Consider the following 16,887-nt stretch of genomic DNA (forward strand, 5'->3'; position numbering starts at 1 on the left):
CATAGCTATATTGTTAAATAATAAGGCTATAACATATTAAAAACATTACTTAAATCGGACCAAAGGTTTGGGAGATACGAGACATTAAAAATTACCCATTTTTTTAGGGTGCCCGTTTTTCGTGCCGGTGAGTGTAGATTAAATTAGAAGTTCATTGTAAAAAAGGAAGTAAACAAAAACACGAGAAAAATGAATTTATATAAGTAAATAGGTAAGTAAATATTATAGATTGAAATAAGTACAGAAAATATATAATTATAGAGATATATAATCACTTATTGTACCTTCATTTAAGGCTAACTTTAAAAGTAAAGCAGATCTGCTATTATTCATGTTTAAAAACAAAAGGCACACAAAACACTAAGTACGATTAGGACCGCGAATCTACAACAGATAAATGTCTGGAAACCGTTACACAGGGTTGCCAAAAAACGGAAGTCACACCGAGCGGTGTGGTATACGGAAGACGCTACGCGTTGTGTACATAACCTGTATAGTAGCACGGGAGCGACACTAGCGCTGGTGATATACCGTCGAACTAAAATCTGATCTTATGAGTATGTTAGATACGATATGACTTCCAGCGAAATTTTTAATATAAGCCTTCTGATACCATCTAGTAGCCAAATTCGTAAAAATATAGGCAAAACGTTGTGACTTCCGAAATCGGAAGTCATAAAGGTATATATGAAGTAACAACGTATTACGAGAATCTACTTTGGAAGTCACATGGATACATGTATCAATATATATATATATATATATATATATATATATATATATATATATATATATATATATATATATATATATATATATATATATATATATGTATGTGTGTGTGTGTATATATATATGTGTATATAATAAAAAAAAAAAAATTGTTCATCAGATCAATTTTTTTTTCTTACAAGTAATGGGGGAATGTAACGATGAGTGATACTCATCGTCACTTTATAATATGCATTTCAAAATATTTATTAGGAAAAGCAACTCCCAATAAGTATACAACCAAATATACTTCAGCGTGTAGTAGGTATTGCCTAGATTTTTACTATTTGGATGATGTTTGTAACTTTTGGGGAAATTCAAGTTTTATAAGTTGGTTCGCCTGGTGATGCCGGCATCCGGCTGGCGTGTTGGTCATTTCGGCAACCGCAGCGGTCCGGCACTTAGTTTTCGGCTTTTGATAAGGCAACAGTTCAATCTCCGCCGGTGGCCATTGCATAAGAAATAGAAATTTGGTTGACATATTAATTTATAAGAAGAGTAATTTACGTTGGAGGAAGTTTTGTTTTGGTTTTGTAGTGTGGAGTGTTTTAAGAGAAGAGTTTTTATTTTTCAACTCCGTTTTTGGAAAGCAATGGGTATGTATGAATGTCACTTAGCTATGGTTTTTCATTTCTTTTCCGTGAAAAAAAAAAAGGTAACTGTCTAAATCATTTCTAATACCATGTTTAGATTAGATTGAAAACATTGCTATTCTTCAGTTATCACAGTTTCAATATCTACTTCTAATCTACGTTCTACAGATCAAAAAAATTCCAAGAATTACATTTTCACTCCACAAGTTTGAAATCAATGATAAGCTAATTCTCTCCTTTAAATAACTCCAGAGTGTAATCTTTGATTGCAAGATCCCCATTTACTTGTCTAAATACTTTCTTATATTCGTTTAAAAAGCTGTTTCCATTCAAGGATAATCAAGGTCAATGAACTTTAAGCATGGACATCAAACTTCAATTTTTACTTAGATTTTTTCTCTGTCAAGTTCTGATAAGGTGATACACCTTTTTGTAGAGGCCCTGTTTCATATATGCTCAAGGCCAACCAGCTGATCAAGGTTTGTTTTTTAGCCACTGGTGGAGAAGGAGAAGTAGAAGATTAAGTCAAGTCACAGCTTTTGTTTTTTTGGAAATGGAATAAAATAATTTTGGGAAATTTTGGGCGATTTTGTTACTTTTATGGAATATATGTTGATTTGCCAGTCATAGAAGCGTACCTCCTTGTGGATGACAGTACCCCCCAGGTTTGGGGAAGATTGGAGGATAACTTGGATCTCCAACCATTCATCTAGCAGGATTTTGGAGAAGAAACCAGCTCTCACTTGTAGAAGCAACAGGTTTTATAGTAAAATTTACGTTTTCAATTTTTGTTCAATAATATCTTTCAACTTTAATAGTTTTAATAACTTTGAAATAAATAACTTTAATAATAATATAAACTCACTTTGCTAAAATTTAATAACTGTCTAATATTTAATATTTTTCAACAAATTTTACCTTTCACCGCTCACATCATTCATTTAAAATAATCTGAAGGTTATAAATCATCGTGTAAAGGTGTTGTATACAATATCTAGGTGTTTATTCCCTTATTTCATAACCTTTATTTCAGTTATTAGATATTGTACTCAGGTTTATCACTTTAGGTCAGATACGGAATTGTCAGCAAATATTGTGATCAATATCAATATAATATTTTTGTTTAGGTAAATAACTTGTAATTTCAAATAACTGTCTTGGTATAATTAATTAAATTTTTGTGTTTTATTTTTTTTTCTGTAAATCTCAGTGTCGACAGGAGCGTATCCTTCTAGTACAACAGGTACTAGTTAGCTAGTGTATAAATTTGTATATATAGGGGTTATAGGTATTTTTTTTTTCATTAAATTGGTTGGTTGTACATACTTATATGTTTTATTATCCTACCTTTTAATAGTATTAGTTAGGTACAGCAATATAGGTCACGTGGAGAGCAATATATTCTATTCTTTCCTGGCGCTCAACACTACTTCTGAATATCTTCTTGGTCAATAGTTCTTTTCTTGTCATTACTCCTTACATTAATTTATTTTCTTTATCATTCAAGTATTTCAGTAGGTACCGTCTTACTAGGGCATGCAAATACGGCCTGATCCTTCCCTGAGCCCTACTGTTTAGTCTCTTCAATTTCCAGCTAGCCTATTTTGAGGAAACTTCCATAAATAAGTAATTACCCTTTAAAGCAATATCTATTCTGCCACAACACAACCTCGTTTCGTTACAATAGACGCAAAAGCGTTCGAAATTCTTAATTTCATAAAAATATCATCTGAAGTAGTAGTGTAGGAAGTGTATCATTTACAATATTTTTAATATAACCCCATTTAAAAAAATTCATCTTGGTCAATCCTGGTGACCTAGGTTGCCAAATGGAGGTATGGATCGAATCTATCTATCCATTTCTAAATTTTATGTTGAGGTTGTTCTTAACATCACGTCAAAAATAAGCTGGAACTCTGTCGTCCAATTGGAGCCACATGTTTGTTCGCGCCCTAAGTGGAAGGCTATAAGATGGATATGGATCCAAAAAACTAGTTTCAAAAAATTTAAAAAAGTTGCTCCATTCAGATTTTCGTCAAAAAAATATGGGACGATAACGTATTCGCTCAGAATACTGCCCCAAACATTAACACTTCATCGATGTTGGCGATCAACAGTAAAATGTTTGTTTACTGTATCATAATAAAATGAAAGCTATGTCTATTAAATAGACGATTATTATGAAAAGTAGGTAGATTTGTCTGTACACAATACATTCTTAAAAAAAATCAAGATCTTCTCCAAATTTCAAAGTCTATAAACGAAAAGTTAAACGTTCCTGTTCTGTCTAATGCTGGTGTAGTTGAGTTTTATACGGATGATAGTGGTTTTTCTTATGTATTCTACATACACTCGTTTGACTGATTTCCAAGTGACTCGAAATTTTTCACGTACTAGTATTTGGGTTTTCCGTAAAAGAAAGCAGGACATCAAGTTCGTTGACGTCATTAAAAATAAATGGTTTATTTTTATTTAACTTTTCGTACCTATGCAACATTACCAGTAGCACGGAATCTATCGAGAAATCTCTCAAAAACGTCATTTTTTGGGTGTCTTCTATCAGTGTATTCTACTTTTAAGCGCAAACATTAGAAGCTAAGAGACAATTTTAAAAATATTCCCCAATGCAAAGTAAAATGTCTACTCTTTCATAGATAGCGTGATTATTCATTTTTAGGAACAATTAAATTTGAATGTAATTGGCTCAGTCAAAGCCATTTTTAAGTAAAAAAAAATTTGAATATCATACACGGATATGTTTATAGTTTTGATAATTACCAGACCGTACTGTTATAAAATGACAACGTCATACAATGACATTAATTAACTATATCTTTTGTTTTAAAATCGATTTACAGATTAAGAATTTAAATAATTGTAAATTACGCAAAAACCATGACACCTAGGTATAGGACATCCATATACCATTCGAAAGAGGTAAATTTGTTTAGTATAATTATTTATTAATATACATGGTGTTCTATTTAAAATAAGCATCATATGACACATTGAATACTCCAATAATGAAACTGTAAATTTTGAACACCCTGTAGACAAATGTGTAATAATTAAACATGGAATACATTCAACCAATATCCAACTATTTAGATGTAAAAGTAATGTTTTTATAATTTCTTAAATAACTTGACAATAAGCCTTCTTTTAAAACTTTACATTTTAAGAAAAGTCAACATAACTCAGAACACTCTGTACATAGGTATAGGGAAGCCTTATGAAACTATACCTTATTTTTTGCGGACAATTAAAAAATGCAATAAAATACAGGGTGTTCCATAAGAAAAAATATAACTTTGATACGCCGCCATTTATTGGGACACCCTGTATATTTCAAAATAATTTTAAAATGTAGCTTTTATCAACTTACAAACTACTCAATTTAAATTTTTTTGAAATCTTTTACCATTTCGCTGTAATCTTCCGTCCCGTTAGTGGTGACTCACCCTATATATATATATATATATATATATATATATATATATATATATATATATATATATATATATATATATATATTAAACGAAAAGATTTCTCTGGTATACAGAAGAAATCTTTTCCGTAGCGGACGCGAAAATGTAAATTTCAAAGTCTTCATAAATATATATATATATATATATATATATATATATATATATATATAATATCGGTTTACAATGTTCTTCGACGTCTTCCGATTCCCAATCTCCATCTCGTTCTGTTCCTGATTTCTCTATCAAGTCCTTCTCTCCAACTTCTTCTAGGCCTTCCTGGTCTGCGCCTACCTCTTGGTTGCCATTCGAGAATTTGTCTTGGTATTCTATTCTCCGGCATTCTCCTTACGCGTCCGTACCAGCTGAGTTGTTTCGTCCTAATGTCGTCAACAATAGTATGTGTAACCCCCATGATTTCTCGGACTCTCTCGTTTGTTATTCTGTCGCGTCTACATATTCCGGCCGAACGGCGCCAGAAGTCCATTTCTGTTGCTCTAAGCATTTTCTCTGTTCTGTCTTTTAGGGGACAAACTTCGCATCCATATGTTGTGATGCTTTTTATTATAGTGTTATATATTCTTTTTTTATTTTCCTTAGAAATATTTTTATCCCACAGTACGCTGTTCAGTAAGGATATGCCTTTCCTTCCCTGTACATTTCGTTCCTTAATAGCTGCATCTAATTTTCCGTCTTGAGTGATCTTTACTCCCAGGTATTTGTAGTCTTCACATAATTTTATTTCTTGATTTTCCTCTACTCGGAGGCTATGTTGGTCTCCTCCAATACTCATGTATTCAGTTTTTTCCATATTCACTTCTAGGCCCCACTCTGTAAACTCTTCTAATAGTTTTCGCATCATGTAACTAAGATCTTCAGAGTCCTGTGCGATGATCACCTGGTCATCCGCAAAGCACAGCGTGTGCAAAGTTGAGTCCGTTAGTGGTGTGCCCATTTTTCTTCCATTTGTTGAGTGCTGCTTCGAGGTATATTTTGAATAGTGTTGGTGAGATACAGCATCCTAGCCTTGCAACTGTACTAATATCCGTCGACTAATTCTGAATGAATAATGGGTTGTTAAAACATTTTGTCTGTAGCGGCTTCTGGAATGTCTTAAAAATATCGAATTTCATTGATAAAATGCGCATATCCCACCGATCTTCGCTTCGATCATAAAACGCCGTCTACACTCTTGCCGAAGTCGATCGAAGTTCAAAAAGTACGAGAGTGTAGACGGCCACTTCTTGCAACCTTGCCTCGCTTCGTTCTGCTTCCGTTCTCTATCAGTCTGGCGCGTCCGAGTCAAAGGGATCTTTGTCGGTATCGCACCGCTTGAATGTGTTCCTCGCGAAGTAGAACGAGTGTGTAGAGAGGTACTTCGGACTTCGGTCAACTTTGGCGAAGTAACTTCGCCGAGAGTGTGGAGCTGGCATAACATTTTTACATCAACTAACTACTATATTTTTTGGGAATAAGTCACAATAATTAAAAATATTATATTTTCAACTTTTCGATTACAACTCGGAAACATTTTCTCCAGACAAAAAGGGATTCTCCATATATTTTTAATTAATTGGCAGCCCATTTTCACACCACGTTTTTCCTATTCAATTTCAATACTCCAGAGAACTGGCCTATCGCCCTTTTTCATCTCTCGTTTTCCTTTTCTTCGGTTACACGTAGCAACTCATAAAAATTCAATTCAATTTATGTCGCTGCAAACTGGCATATTCTTTTGAATACTTTAAGGCTTGTTTTTCCATTAAAGGCGTTCCGATACATCACATGATATTTATTGTTGTTGCCTTGTTTTTTTCCGTCGTTTCTCTCTTCGTTTTCAAGATTCCCATTAGATTTGTCGACGGTATAGAAGTTGTTCGTGATGGTATCTTGTATGCGCTAGCTAGAGGATACGATGCTATTGCTTCAAAAATTACTTAATCGAAAAGGTGTTTATTGATTTTACGTGAAGATAATGAAAATGTATATTAAAATGGCAAGTTATGGCAAACATGTTTTTTACTCGTGTACAGTACCTATCTAAACAATATCAAAATCGAGAATTGGAGAAAACGGAAAAATAATCCACAGAAAAATGTTTAATGAGGCATCTAACGAACGGCTCGGTGGCGCCCAAAATCCCAACAGCCAAAATCACGACAGCCAAAATCCCGACGGCCAAAACACCGACACGCCAGAATCCTGACACGCCAGAATCCCGACATGCACCAATCCTCGCATAAGCAAAAATCCCGACAACTACATTTTGAATATTTATTGTTTCCTTTTCAAATGTTACACTAACTAAATCATATTATAGAGTATATCGAAATTGAAAAATTAATTACTTTCTAATAAATACGGGTACTAATAATTATTATGTATTTTAAAAGAAAAAAATCATTAAACACTTTATTTTATAATATAAAAGCTGTTATATGAAAGTAAACTTGATTTCAGGATTTGATTATAGATATATTATTGGACTATAATATATTAGCAAAAAAAATAATTTAATTCATATACCCATGTTAGAGTTAGAAATTTTATTTAGAAAATTAGTTCATATTAAAAAATGGTAAATACTTATGGCCATAAACAAAAAACCAGAAATAAATGTAATTATATGTTAAAAATGAATTTATCAAACCTGTCGGGATTCTGGCGTGTCGGTATTTTGGCCGTCGGGATTTTGGCTGTCGGGATTTTGGCTGTCGGGATTTTGGCTGTCGGGATTTTGGCGAGACCCCTAACGGCTATGCTAATCGTCAAAACTGCTAATATTGCTGGACTAGGGCCTAGGGTAAATTCTCATTGGATAACCATTTAATCTTGGGGCCTTTTTTATTAATTGGAACTTGAATGACAATTATTATTTAACTGTTCCAAAATAATTTGCTCTCTTAAAGATAAATTATATCATGACACAGCAAACTCACAAATTCCAATTAATACGATAGAGTTTTAGCAAGATGAAATATTCTCAATTATCAAATCAATGTTCGGAAATACGTCAACCGTATATTTTCAAATTGGTAGGTAGGGAGACGAGGATCGAAGGAATAGCCAGCACGATCCCCTGATCTGACATTACTAGATTTCTTTTTATGGGGATATTTCAAAAGTGTTGCAGGTATAGAAAATTAAAGCTCTCGACGTGGAAATTAAAAAGCATGAAGTGTTCTTTCTCTTTCTGAGGCGTACATCTACTTATGCGATTTTGGACTTCAGTATTTTTGCTCTTTGTCAATACTATACTTTCAGCTATTAATCTGTTTGAATTTGTTCACTGTTGTGTTTTCATATCACGATGGATTGTGATGTAGACTTTACGTTCCATTCCACGTATATTGCCTTAAACTCGTTGATGTATAATCTGTTTTTTGCTTTCTCTTTAAGGATTTTAAATATTTGTGTTAAATCTTGTTTAGTCCTTGACAGTGTTGCTAAATTTTCAGCAAATTCAAGACATTAGTGCTTCCTTTTATATATTATATCTCTTTTTAGAAAAAGTTGCCAGTCATGCAAAGTATCAAACGACAACGTCAACCTCAAACATCAACGTGAACGTCAAATCTCAACGTCCGCGTAAAGCAATATTTGTTGTTGTGCCAATACTACTACGTTCCAACATAAAACAATATCAATCTTCCGATATTTAGCATACTCTTATAGGAATTATGTAATATATACTACAAATTAGATGAGGGAAATCCAATGTTTAAGGAAGAATGTTAAAATCTTCTTCTTCTTGTAGTGCCTATCCTTTTTAGATGTTGGCGATCATCATGGCAATCTGTACTTTGCACACTGCTGCTTTGAAAAGATTTGTAGTTGGTCTGTTGAACCACATACGTAGATTTTTCAGCGAAGAAATCCTTCGCCTTCCTGGTTCTTGTTTTATTTCTACTTTTTCCTATAAGATTAGTTGCAGCAGTCCATATCTTTCACTGTTCCTCATGATGTGACCGAGGTATTCGAGTTTGGCTGTTTTTATTTTAAACAGAAAAAGACTATATGACTTGTACACATTTATATATAAATCAAAACGGCAAACGGGTGTACGTTTTCAAAAAACTGATAGTGTGTCGGCACCTGTCGGCAGGGGGGCTACAACGGCCTCCTTTATTCAGATCGACTTACTTAAGTTTTTTATGTATTTTGACCCGTAGAACACGAATTTTTTGGGTAACAGTTGATCCGGATGTCGATAAGATTGTTATAAACAATGAACTTGAGGAATTACATTTTTCGCAAAACAAAACATTTTTTTTTTATTTGTTTGGTCATTCTAAGCAAAAAATGTTTTTACAAGTTTTTTCGTAGGATACATAGTTTTCGAGATCAACGCGGTTGAACTTTCAAAAACTCAAAAAATTACAATATTTGAACCCTATTAACTTTTGATCAAAAAATAAAATAGTAATTCTGCTTACCGAATTTGAAAGCTCACGTCAAATTATACCTATTTTGATTATTTGCATTGCTAAAAATTAATTTTTTTATTGTCAAACAAACATATAAACAAATAGTGTTTCCCGTGCCCAGTGCATGCGTTTTGATGCATTCTACGTAGAAATAGCCTGTTTGTAGGCGCGCCTACTCGTTCGATTATAAATGAGAGATGTATTGAAAACATCACTCAAGCACTATGTGTTTATAGCTTTGTTTGGCAATAAAAAAATTAATTTTTAGCAATGCAAATAATTAAAACCGGTACGATTTGACTTGAACTTTCAAATGCGGTAAGCAGAATTGCTATTTTATTTTTTGATCAAAAGTTATTCGGGTTCGAAAATTGCAATTTTTCGATTTTTTGAAAGTTCAACCGCGTTTATCTCGAAAACTATGCAGCATACGAAAAAACTTGTAGGAACATTTTTTGCTTATAATGACCCAAAAAATACAAAAAAATGTTTTGTTTTGCGAAAAATCGCTGTTACGTAATTCCTCAAGTTCTTTGTTTATAACAATCTTATCGACATCCGGATCAAGTGTTACAAAAAAAAATTAGTGTTCTACGGGTCAAAATAAATAAAAAAACTTAAGCAAGCCCATCTGAATAAAGGAGGCCGTTGTACCCCTTCCCCCTGGCGACACGACTAGTAAAAACTTTATTAAAAATTAGTTAAATACTTTCAGCATATCAAAATGCCATCATCAGAGCTTTCCTATAAAAAGATTGAGTTAAATGACTTATTCATCAAAAATACAAAGGTGTAAAAAACTCACGTCTCATGACGAGTCTCAAATGACGAGTAATCTTTGAACAACACATTACAATAATTAAGGTTTAGCTCTGGGTCAATTTTAATTATTGTAATGTTTGGTTCAACGATTACTCTTCATTTGAGGTATTTATACCTATAGTCCAAGTAATGAAGCTTAAAATAGGACAAAACCTCGCAATTTTTACAGAATGGATCGATTTGCTTGAAAATTTGAGAATAAGTAGTGGATAGTCCAAGTATCAAAATCTATACGATGCCTAAAGGCGCTTTTACCATGGGGGTAGTTGCCACCCCATCCCGGGGGTGGAATTTTTTTATTATATTTTGACCGCAAAGGTTGGTAAAAACGTTCATTCTAAGGAAAAAACATTCTATACATTTTTTTGACAAAAATTAACAGTTTTAGATTTATTGGCTATCGAAAGTGTTAGTTTTTTATCGAAAAAAACATTGTTTTTAATCAGTTTTCTGCTAATAACTCCAAAAGTTTTCGTTTAATCAAAACAACTTTACTTAACAAAAATGTAGCTTTTGAAAAAATAAACACAACGGTTTTATTAATTTTCTGTAAGACCAATAGTAATCGAGCTATACTTTATATATGTTAGCTCTTCTTCGTCAAATGCTAAATATTGTAGTTTCAAAGTCAAAAGACGGGGAAACTATTCATTTTTCGAGGATAACTTGTTAAAACTAATTTAAAGTAATTAAAAATATTTATCTCTAGAAATAAAAAAAGTCTCTAGCTCAAAAATTAAGTGACTTATAATGAAAAGAATGTCAGTCACTATTTTTTTTTTTCAGCGAAAAAGTTATCGGAAGCAACCCCCTAATTACCACCCTAATTAAAATTAGGCATTGACCTTATTTAATCTTCTTTACTTATGTATTATTAATAGATTTTAGTAGTTTGACCGGCTTAGAATTAGAATTAGTTTAACAAAAAGGAGTTAAAAGCGAATAACGAATTTTTGTAGTTTGGAAAACAATGGCCTTTTCTTCAGAATAGAAAGATTAGCATCAGAGATACGAAAAATTGTTTAAATATGAAATTTTAGCTTATTTAATTCCCAAGAAACTGGTTTGCATAAATTTTTTCGACGGCAAAAATTGAGTGAACTATTGACAATTAAAACTTGTAATAACATGCAAAAACCACCTTTACTAACCCTTTACCCACTTATTTTTGCGACTAAGGATTTTAAAAAGATTTAATGCTAATAGGCCTATAGATCTTGTAAAAACCTACAAAAATCTTTTTTACCAAACTTTCTGAGATAAAAAATAAAAAAGTTACGGTTAAAAAATCAATATATTTTTTTGAAAAAAAAAAGGAGACATCCAATTGGAAGCAGAATAATGTAAGTTAGCGGTATTTTTAGTAATTGGCCTTATTCATTCTTCTTTATTTATGTGTTATTAAGAGATTCTAGAAGTTTGACTGGCTTAGAATGATTAGTTTTTAAAAACTGGAGTTAAAAGCGAATAACGAATTTTTGTAGTTTGGTAAAAAATGCCATTTTCTTCAGAATAGAAAGATTATCCTCAGAGATACGAAAAAATGTTTAAATACGAAATTGTAGGTTATTTAATTCCCAAGAACTTGGTTTGAAAAAAAAATTCTACTACAAAAATTGAGTGAATCGTAAACGAGTATATCGAAAAACATTGATTTTTTCGATATATGTAAAACGTAAAACTAACACTTTCGATAGCGAATAGATCGAAAACTATTAATTTTATCAAAAAATTTTATAGAACATTTTTTGCTTAGAATAAATGTTTTAATCAACTTTTGTGGTCAAAATATAATAAAAAATTTCCACCCCTGAGATGGGGTGGCAACCACCCCCATGGTTAAAAGCTCCTTTCGGCATCATATAGATTTTGATCCTTGGACTTCTTCTTCTTCTTCTTCAGGTGCCGTCCTCGTTCCGAAGTTTGGCTATCATCAAGGCTATGCGTATTTTTGATACCGTAGATCTAAATAATTGGCAGCTGCTGCACTTGTACCAATCTCTTAAATTCTTCAACCATGAATGTTTTCTTCTGCCAATGGATCTTTTACCTATTATTTTTCCCTGAATAATTAATTGTAGTAGCTGGTACTTTTGTCCCCTCATTATATGTCCCAAGTATTGCAGTTTGCGCTTTTTAATAGTAAGCGCAAGTTCTTTTTCTTTCTGCATCCTTCGCAACACTTCCATGTTTGTCACTCTCTCTGTCCACGATATTCTCAGTATCCTGCGGTACATCCACATCTCGAATGCTTCTATTTTCCTTGTATCGATCTTTTTCAGTGTCCAAGCTTCCATTCCATAGAAAAGAACTGACAGCACGTAACATCTCATCAGGCGAATTTTAAGATTTAAACTTAGCTCTCTTCCGCATAAAACTGTTTTCATTTTGGTAAAAGTAGCTCTAGCTTTTGCTATTCTGATCTTGATTTCTTCAGAGTTGTCGTTGTTTTCATTAATCACAGTTCCCAGGTAATTATATTTTCTAACACGCTCAATTCTTTGATCATGTACGGTTATGTCAGAAAAATTTTGTGGAGATTTCGACACCATCATTATTTTTGTTTTTTTGATGTTAAGTGATAAACCGAACTTTTCGCTGCACTCTACTATTCTGTTTATCAGTGTTTGGAGATCTTCCGGGGTTTCTGCTATTAATACTGTGTCATCAGCGTATCTCAAATTGTTTATTAAAGTGCCATTTATTTTAACTCCTATATCTTGGTCAGCAAGGGCTCTGTTTATAATATCTTCTGAATATAAGTTAAACAAGGTTGGTGAAAGTATGCATCCCTGCCTTACGCCTTTTTTGATCTCGAGTTCCTCGGTTGTTTCCCGTTCTACTCTTATATTCGCCTTCTGGTTATAGTAAATATTGAAAATAATTCTGAGGTCCCTTTTATCCAAGTTTTTCTCTACCAACAGTCTCATCAGGTGTTCGTGGCGAACTTTATCGAACGCCTTGTTGTAGTCAATAAAGCACATATATATATCCTGGTTAACATCCAGGCATCTTTGGCACATGATATTAAGTGCAAATAGTGCTTCCCTTGTTCCAAGCCCGTTTCGAAACCCGAACTGAGTATCACTGATGTCAGCGTCTAGTTTTTTGTGAATTCTTGTATGTATCACTTTAAGAAATACTTTTAGTGTGTGTCCCATTAAGCTTATTGTGCGATGGTCGGTGCACAGTTTTGCGTTTGTTTTCTTTGGAATAGTCACAAAAGTTGACAGAAGCCATTCCTTAGGTATTTCTCCCGTTTTATAAATGCAGTTAAAGAGGTCAACCAAAACATTTACTGTTTCATCTTCCACAAGCTTAAGAAGTTCCGATGGAAGTCCATCTGGACCCGGTGATTTGCCATTTTTCATTGTTTTTATAGCATATAGTATTTCTTCTTTAGAGATTTTTGGTCCTTCCTCACCTTGTATGTTACCAATATCATGATCCTCTCTTTCATCGGCAAAGAGTTCTTCTATATAATTCTTCCAGGTCGTAAGCTTTTCTTGTAGGTCAGTTATTATTTGTCCATTTGCGTTGTATAGCACATTGGGATGCTTCCTTTTTTGTATACCTGCCAATTCTTTTACCTTTTTATGTAGGTTAAACGTATCATGTTTTAATTGCAGTTCTTCAATTTCTACACATTTTCTTTTGTAAAAGTTTTCTTTCGCTGACCTTATTTCATCTCTAATTTGCTTGTGTATCTCGTTGTATTTTTGTTTGCATTTTCCCTTAAACTGTCTTCGTTCCTCCATGAGACTTAAAATTTTCTCTGTCATCCATTCTTGTCTTTTTGTCGTATTTCCTCTGCTAAGGATATTCTGAGCGGGTTTTATTAGGGCTTCTTTTAAGTTTTGCCACTTGTTTTCCACGTGCGTGTTTGGTTCCTTTGTAGACAACATTCTTAGGTTACCATTTATCTGTTGCTTTAATTCTTCTTTGATTTTTGAGTTCTGTAAGCGGCTGGTATCTATGTAATATGGTTTTACCCTTTGTGAAGGTTTCTTAAGTTTAATGCTTACACGCGCTATCAAGGGATTGTGGTCCGAGGAAACATCTGCGCCTGGGTACGCCTTAACCGATTTTATGCCGTTTTTGTATCTTTCATTTATCAACACAAAGTCTATTTGATTCCTAACTATTTTCTGTGCGTTATGTTGAGGTGATGTCCACGTATAAAGCCTTCTTTTGGGGAGTTTAAAACATGTGTTTGAAATAATCATATCGTTTTCTTGGCAGAACTGTAACATTCGGTCTCCTCTCTCGTTCCTTAACCCGAGACCATAATTTCCTACATATTTGCCGCTTTTTCCTTCCCCAATTTTGGAATTAAAATCACCAAGGATAATTGTGACGTCTCTTGCCTTTATAGATTTTAGAACATGGTTAATTTGTTCATAGAATTCCTCAACCTCTTCATCTGATTTTTCTGCAGTAGGAGCATAAACCTGTATGATATTAAGATTTACAGTTTTTGTATGAAGTTGAAGGAATATTACTCTATCAGACACTGGTGTAAAGTTAATAACAGACTGCATCATTTTTTTTTGATACAACAATTGCTACTCCATATCTGTGGTGTGGGTCATTATTTCCTGAAAAATATATCATTCCGTTGTTTGTCGCGAAGCTGCCTGAACTCGACCACCTTGTATCGCTGATACCTAAAATATCGATATTTAACCTTTGCATCTCTTGTATAATATTGTTCATTTTTCCAGGTTCATACATACTTCTGACGTTCCACGTACCAATATTTATTGCATCTTTAAAACAGGGATTTCGCCGGGTTACGACCTGAGAGGCCCTGTTGTCATGAGAATTACCTCTCCTGACGGATCTTGTTTTCCGATGTCCATGATCAGTACCAGAATTTATTGTACGTTGTACAGCCATGATGATTGTACTAGAGATATCCAATTGGATCTTTAATACAGTGGTTTCTCCTTGCCTTATCCTTGGACTATCCACAACTTATTCTCAAAGTTTCAAGCAAATCGATCCATTCTGTAAAAATTGCGAGGTGAAAAGCTTCGGTTTCTGGACTACTATGAGACGTAAGTTTTTTACACCTTTGTATTTTTTATTAATTTAACTTAGTCTTTTAAGTCATTTAACTTAGTCTTTTTATAGGAAAGCTCTGATGATGGCATTTTGATATGCTGAAAGTACTTAGCTGACTTTTGCAGTAACACACACCCGTTTTGCAGTTTTGATTTGTTTTTATTTTGGTTAACAGCTCTTTTTCTTTTTGCATTCTCAACACCCTGATTAGTATTAATTAACGTGGTCAGTATAAGATATCTTCAGGATTCGACGATAAAGCCACATTTCGACAGCCTCAATTTTCTTTAGTTTATTATTATTCATTATTTATAATATTAGTTGAAATCGTCATTATACGTAATTGTAAATCAGAATCTTTGAACAAATATTTTTATTTTCTTTAGAATATTCTCCATCATGTAAGCACATCTCATGTTGTAAGCAAGATTTTCTGCACTTTTTTTTACTAGTAAATTAAAATTGTTTACTAAAAACAACAAAGACGAGGGATTACTAAAATAACTAGTGCTGCATTTTAATTTTAAACAAAGCACAACAAGGGGCACCCAAACACACAATTCATAACAGTAAAAATACATTAATAGGCACGTTCCCTAAGGAATTACCGAATGACAAGTTTACAAAAAAGAAACAACCACAAGTGGCCCTGAGATCCGACAAAAAAACTTTCTAAAGGACCCGGAACATTCTTTGCCACCCCGGGTTATGAAGCGAGAGTTGGAATTTGGTCGTAAATTAGAAGAAAACGAGGCAAAACAACAAAAAATCGAGAGATGCCCATTATTCAGGAGCGAGGCGGTTTTCAGGAGAATTACTTTATTAATTTCAGTAAAAGAGTTGAATTATTAATAGGTGATTAATTTTCTGGGGTTTGCTCCGTCGCAAAATCTGCAGGGGCAAATTGGTTTCTAAATTAAAAAGGTAGCACGATCGCCGAACTAATGAATCAACCTGGATATGGTTTTGTTTGGGTTTCAATTTTATTTTTATGTTTGCAACTAAAATTAGCAACATGCTGCTCAGGCTCAATATTAAAGTATTGTATTAAATACAGACTAGCGGTCGACAACATCAATTCGCAGGCACTATGAGAACTGTATACCATCAAAGAAATAGATGAAACATAATGCACAATATTAGTTTTGCTGGATTCTAGCCGAGAATTCGAAATAGATAACTTACGCCTATTTCATACTTTACGACTTCGGTCGTCACGACAAACGGTCGTAACGACAGTTAGTCGTACATTCCATTAGTCCAATACAGCAATGTACGGAGCCTTTCACAAAGGACGACCACGACTAACTGTCGTGCCTTTGCTCCCCGCCTGTCGTCCAATGTCACTGCAATGGACGACGGTCGTGTCGTGCCGTGTTATCAGTGAACCACGGGCATAAATTTAGTGCTTCCATACTTAACGACAGTTAGTCGTGTAGTATCACTGAATCCAATGGCACGTACATAATGGCAGACAATATAGATGGGAAATTTTTAATTGCACTGGTACAAAGTAGACCAGTGTTGTGGGACAAAACTTTGGATGTGTATAAAGACAAGGAATGCATGGCGTGAAGTTTTAGTGGAGGTTAACCCTGATTTTGAAAACTTAGAGGACCAGGAGAAAACTAAGTTTGGTAAGTTGTACTACTGAATTTTTTAGCCCATTAATTTCCAACGTTATGTAAACGCAACATTTTTAATTGTATTATTTTTAATGTA

The 16,887-nt window shown here is 33.5% G+C and overlaps 1 protein-coding gene and 1 long non-coding RNA gene across 3 annotated transcripts in view; one reads left to right on the forward strand and one right to left on the reverse strand.

The window, feature by feature from the left end:
* Positions 1–16,887, reverse strand: part of LOC114325807 (transducin-like enhancer protein 4) — a 1,285,138-nt gene that overhangs the window by 276,586 nt on the left and 991,665 nt on the right. The gene's annotated exons all lie outside the window — the stretch shown is intronic.
* On the forward strand, positions 777–2,689 carry LOC126879019 (uncharacterized). Its single transcript, XR_007695938.1, has 2 exons — positions 777–1,367; positions 1,857–2,689. It is a non-coding gene; the product is annotated as an uncharacterized LOC126879019 (long non-coding RNA).

The sequence above is a fragment of the Diabrotica virgifera genome, chromosome 1 (assembly GCF_917563875.1).
Source record: "Diabrotica virgifera virgifera chromosome 1, PGI_DIABVI_V3a".
Taxonomy (NCBI): domain Eukaryota; kingdom Metazoa; phylum Arthropoda; class Insecta; order Coleoptera; family Chrysomelidae; genus Diabrotica; species Diabrotica virgifera.